We start from the raw sequence: 6,630 nt of genomic DNA, 5'->3' as shown, positions 1-6,630 counted from the left end.
AATCCTAAGAGAAAAACACTTTGAACGTAGGAAATTCTTGAGGTATATAGTTCAGTCATTCATCAGAGCAGTGACATGTTTAATATAATGGATTATGACATTCTCAGTCTAATAGTTCACCTTTTTTATAAGCTGTACTTTTCTTTTGGCTGGTTGAAAGATAAAAGTACTATTTTCATTTGTTATCTTTTTTCTCAACAGCTAGCTATTTGGGCCTAAGTAAAATACTTATTTTTACTCCTAAATCTCTACACTTTCCAAAAATTAAAAGATCTATATACTATTTACTAAGCTAAGCATACTTAGATTCGAAAAAACCCCTTTAGAGTACACTTAACATTTAATTTTTGCAGAAGAGTTACAGCCAGTTAACATCTTCCAGCCTTTTTCCATAAACCTATTAATAAACATTTGAATTTCACCATGTGCATTCAAAGGCAGGTATCTAAGCTGAAACATGAAGAAAGTGAAAATTAGCTAGATTGTGTGTGGTGGAGTGTGGGAATGTTAGAAGAGATGAAAAAGGAGAAACAAGGAGTACAGAGCTACAGAGTGATGAGGGCATGGCATCAGGAAACACGTTCACTGACTTGAACGTGGCACTGGAAAAGAGTGGAGCAGGAATACACAGAGGAGAAGTTAGAGGGAGACTCAAAGGCCAGATCGTGAAAGGCCTTGTAAGCCACCTTAGAAGTTTGGACTTCATGCTAAAGCTAATGGCAAAAAGTGAAATTCCTGTCACCACAATTATTCAGTGCTCTGAAAGTGCCAGTTGGAATAATGAGAAAAAGAAAATAAATGGAAATTGGAAAGGAGAAAATCATTTGCTGATGATATGGTAGACCATTAGGACAACCTAAAAAACTCAATATTGAAAAACTTAAATTTAGTAAGTTAATTCAGATATACTACATACACCCCATGTCCCTCAAAAAATACCTTGAATAAATGGAAACATGTTTCTGGTTGAGAAGATAATTGTAGAAATGTTCAATCTCCCCACATTAAACCATTCTAATCAAATATTTCATTAGGAAGATTATTTCACCAAGTGATTATAAAGTTTATTTTGTAGAAGTAACAAGTTAAAATAGCTATATACCTTTTTATTAAAGGGGGGTGATAAGAGGAGTCTTACTACTAGTAACATAGTACAGTACTAACCTAGGAATTGACATCTCTGGGACAGAATCGATTGTAACTAGACCTAGATGTTTGTAAGAATTTAGCATGTCATAAATTATCACTTCACATTGGTGTGGAAAAAAGAATAGTTAATATTACATTTATATCATGCAGGTATATTAATTAGGTGAATATATAATATAGGCTGATATTTATTAAAATCAAAAATTAGGGCTTCCCTCGTGGTGCAGTGGTTGAGAGTCCGCCTGCCGATGCAAGGGACATAGGTTCGTGCCCCAGTCCGGGAGGATCCCACATGCTGCGGAGTGGCTGGGCCCGTGAGCCATGGCCGCTGAGCCTGCGCGTCCGGAGCCTGTGCTCCGCAAGGGGAGAGGCCACAACAGTGAGAGGCCTGCATACCAAAAAAAAAAAAAAAAAAAAATTAAAAGTTGAACATCAATAAAAACTGGTCTAAAAAATTAACTGTCAATTCATGATAAAAGTATAACCGGGCTTCCCTGGTGGCGCAGTGTTTGAGTCTGCCTGCCGATTCAGGGCACACGGGTTTGTGCCCCAGTCTGGGAAGATCCCACATGCCGCTGAGCGGCTGGGCCCGTGAGCCATGGCCGCTGAGCCTGCACGTCCGGAGCCTGTGCCCCGCGGCGGGAGAGGCCACAATGGTGAGAGGCCCACGTACTGCAAAAAAAAAAAAAAAAAAAAAAAGTATAACCAATAAACATGGAAAATACTATCTTCACCAATAATAAAAACATAGCACTTGGGGCTAATAACATATGAAAGGAATATTAAAGCTCAGTTTTAGCAGGACTGTCCAAATGGCAACTCATAACCACTAACAGGAGTGTAAATAATTCCTACCTTTTTGGAGAGCTGATTTGACGTGTATGAAGAGCCTTTAACAAGTCAGTACACAGAGGGAACAGATCAGGAGTTACGGATTCAGGTACCTCAAGAATGCATGTGTTTCCCCAGAGGGCAGCACTGGATGCACAGTCTACAATAGGAAAGTGCAAGAAAGTTGCAGAAAGGACCAGGCATCCAGCCTACAAAGCAAGGGAGTAATTGCAGAGCTCAACCTGAGACAGCAAAAAAGAACAAGTATGACTCGAGAACCACCAGACTCAGCAAGAGCAGCAGCAACAACAATCACTGAGGAACTAGGTCAGAGATGAGCTAGGGGTGGGGCTTCCCTGGTGGCGCAGTGGTTAAGAATCAGCCTGCCAATGCAGGGGACACGGGTTCAATCTCTGGTCCGGGAAGATCCCACATGCCGCGGAGCAACTAAGCCTGTCCACCACAACTACTGAACCCATGTGCCACAACTACTGAAGCCCACACGCTCTAGGGCCCATGTGCTGCAACTACTGAGCCTGCACTCCATAGCCTGCAAGCCACCACTACTGAGCCCGTGTGTTGCAACTACTGAGCCCACGTGCCACAACTACTGAAGCCCATGCACCTAGAGCCCGTGCTCCACAACAAGAGAAGCCACTGAAATGAGAAGCCTATGCACCGCGACGAAGAGTAGCCCCTGCTAGCCGCAATTAGAGAAAGCCCACATACAATGAAGACCCAACACAGCCAAAAATAAATTAAAATTAAATTAAATTTTAAAAAAGATGAGCTAGGGGCAAGGCAAGCATATCACCCAGGCTCTCTTACATATACTTAAATATATCAATAAGCACTTAAATATTTGTCCATCTGTTTCATATTTAGCAAGCTGTGGTCAAGTTGTTACTGGCACAGATTCCTCTGGATCAAACAAAACACTGTTAATTCCTACCCTCCTGTAACTTATTGCAGTAATTATGACCCTTTGTCTCTAACACATGCCCACCATCTGTCATCTGCCACTTTTGAGTTATATGATTACCGTTAAGATCAAGAAACCCATTTCCATTGCAGCAATTTTCACCATCATCTCTAGCCTACACAGAACAGACACAGCAAAGCTCTTCAAGAACGTCTTTGCTCCTCTTTCAAAACATCCCTTAACTCTGGAGAAGAGAGTAATAATAAATCCTTTCCAATATTCCATCACCCTGCACCTCTGAACACTATTCTCTATGGTATTCGAGAAGTTATGTTATTAGAAGTAGGTCAAGTTTGATTCCAGGTTTTAATTACCCAGTTTAACAGAATAGGTTGCTCTTTCACATGTTAAAAGCAACATGTTAAACTCCAGGTTCCAGATGTTTGCACCCATGACGATGAATTCAACCCAAATGTAACTTACATTTGGTCCATCATAGACTCCCACGTTTTCTCTCCCGGCTCTTGCTAATGTAATTACTGAGGTCTTCTAATTCGTACAGTACTAATAGGTATCTCCTCTAGGAGCAGGGAATGCTTGCATTTTTTTCTATCAGGGTTAAGTTGGGATCTAAGTCTCATTATGGGCCTGGAGTCACTGACAGTGGTGGGGAAGAGCACTGAAGAGATGTGGTGTCAGTTTGTGAGGCAAATGCTCCAGATGTAATCAGGAATAAACTTGAATGGAGTGGAGGTCTGACACCCTCAAATAAGCAGATAAGGGATATTGTTGTTATTGACAAGAGAGGTTCAGAGGAATGGGGTGGCCGTGTTCTTAGCCTCACTGGTGTCTACCCAAATGCCTATCCATTGCTCTTCATCCATGTTCTCTTACCATATCTCTGACCAGGTTATGAATTTAATTAGTGCTGCAATTTTGCAACCATTTCAGTCAGAGTGTGATTTGGTTCTCAGCCGTATTTGCCTTGCAGCCGTTGATAACAAGCGCTAAAAACTATACTAAAAAAACCAAAACAACAACAACAAAACGGACAGACAGAACCCTAGGATAAATGGTAAAAGCAAAGCTATACAGACAGAATCACACAAAGACGCATACACATACACACTCACAAAAAGAGAAAAAGGAAAATATATGTAAAAAAGGAAGAGAGCAACCAAATCAATAAACATCTAATGATAATAAACTCTAAATACTAAACTAAGATAAACATAAAACCAGAAACCAATTAGATGCAGAAAGCAAACCCCAAGTCTACAGTTGCTCCCAAAGTCCACCGCCTCAATTATGGGATGATTCGTTGTCTATTCATGTATTCCACAGATGCAGGGTACATCAGGTTGATTGTGGAGATTTAATCCTCTGCTCCTGAGGCTGCTGGGAGACATTTCCCTTTCTCTGTTCGCACAGCTCCCGGGGTTCAGCTTTGGATTTGGACCCGCCTCTGCGTGTAGGTCGCCTGAGGGTGTCAGTTCTTCGCTCAGACAGGATGGGGTTAAAGAAGCCGCTGATTCGGGGGCTCTGGCTCACTCAGGCCCGGGGGAGGGAGGGGTACGGAGTGCGGGGCGAGCCTGCGGCAGAGGCCGGCGGGACGTTCCACCAGCCTGAGGCGCGCTGTGCGTTCTCCCGAGGAAGTTGTCCCTGTATCACGGGACCGTGGCAGTGGCGGGCTGCACAGGCTCCCGGGAAGGGGGTTGTGGATAGTGACCTGTGCTCGCACACAGGCTTCTTGATGGCGGCAGCAGCAGCCTTAGCGTCTCATGCCCGTCTCTGGGGTCTGCGCTGTTAGCCGAGGCTCGCGCCCGTCTCTGGAGCTCGTTTAGGAGGTGCTCTGAATCCCCTCTCCTCGTGCACCCCGAAACAATGGTCTCTTGCCTCTTAGGCAGGTCCAGACTTTTTCCCGGACTCCCTCCTGGCTAGCTGTGGCACACTAGCCCCCTTTCGGCTTTGTTCACGCAGCCAACCCCAGTCCTCTCCCTGGGATCCGACCTCTGAAGGCCTCAGCTCCCAGCCCCGGCGTCTGAGCAGACAAGCCTGTCGCGCTGGTGAGTGCTGGTCGGCACCGATCCTCTGTGCGGGAATCTCTCCGCTTTGCCCTCTGCACCCCTGTTGCTGTGCTCTCCTCCGTGGCTCCGAAGCTTCCCCCTCCGTCACCCCCGGCTCCTCCAGTGAAGGGGCTTCCTAGTGTGTGGAGAACTTTCCTCCTTCACAGCTCCCTCCCACTGGTGCAGGTCCCGTCCCTATTCTTTTGTCTCTGTTTATTCTTTTTTCTTTTGCCCTATCCAGGTACGTGGGGAGTTTCTTGCCTTTTGGGAGGTCTGAGGACTTCTGCCAGCGTTCAGTAGGTGTTCTGTAGGAGTTGTTCCACATGTAGATGTATTTCTGATGTATTTGTGGGGAGGAAGGTGATCCCCACGTCTTACTCCTCCGCCATCTAGAAGGCCTCCTCCCAGCCGTTGAAAATGAGGCCATAGGGACCTTTTGGTGATCCTCTTCTGTTTCTTAATTGTATGCTCACAGCTCTTGTTTACTCTTGTTCTCTATGTTTATTCTCGAAGGTGACAGAGAAGCTAGATGGCTCCAAATTTTTAAAATCATTATTTTCATCATAGCAACTGAATGTCATAGCCACTTGATCTCTCAACACCTTGCCCTCTACCTTCACTTTTCTTCAATTCTGCCACTAGTGATAATTTGAGAAATCTCTATACCCTAAAATTAATTTTTTCCCCCAGCAAGGAGGTTGTCTCTGTGCTGCGCCCAGTAACCCAATCCTGAACCCCATTTAGAGGATCTATTTTCTAGGACCACTTTGGTCCCAATAAGTATTTCAGTCTGGGTCCCAGCAGGAAACAGTTTCTAATTTTAAAATAATTTGATAATAGTTTAACAATCTGGGACTGTTTAAAGAGGTGTGGGCAGAGTTTAGGGAAACCACAAGAAATAGGGAAGTATTCCAGTGGTAGTAACAAGGGGGTGTTTTATTCCTAGGCCTGAAGAGGCAAGAGGAAGAGGAAGGAGCCATCTCCAGGAACTGGAAGGGAGAAAGTCATGTAAAGAAGGCACTTTGGTAAGAGCTGTGACTTCAGATCTAGAAGAGCAGCCAGTCAAAATTAACCCTCCAGTCTGTCAGGGCTTCCCATTGGCCAAACCTAGTCAAAGCCAGAGGGCTCGGGAGCCTATTGATGTAGTCCACTTAGGCCAGCCTCCCAATGTTGGAGAGGGATAGGAGTGAATTTAGAAAGGCAAATGGAAGATGTCTGATACAGAATCCAAAATGACTTGATGAGGGACTTTTAGTGGACCTTAGTCTTCCTGAATATATCTATGATTCACATCCTTGGGAGTCCAGCTCTCCTTGGACTAGCTTCTGTACCCAATTAGGTTATCTGTAGCATAAGTAGAAGTATTTTTGTTTGTTTGTTTTTGAGATACAACTGACATATAACATTAGTTTCAGGTGTACAACATAATGATTCAATATTTGTATATATTGTGATCATAAGAAATATAGTTAACATCCATCACCACACGTTACAAATTTTTTTTCTCGTGATGAGAACATTTAAAATTTACTCTCAGCAACTTTGAAATATACAATACAGTATTATTAACTATAGGCTCCATACTATACATTGCATCCCCAAGACTTACTTATGTTATAACTGGAAGTTTGTGCCTGTTAACCACATTCACCCATTTCACCT

The sequence above is a fragment of the Mesoplodon bidens genome, assembly GCF_964165515.1.
Source record: "Mesoplodon bidens genome assembly, chromosome: 7".
NCBI classification, from domain to species: domain Eukaryota; kingdom Metazoa; phylum Chordata; class Mammalia; order Artiodactyla; family Ziphiidae; genus Mesoplodon; species Mesoplodon bidens.
Note: the sequence above shows the minus strand (reverse complement) of the source record.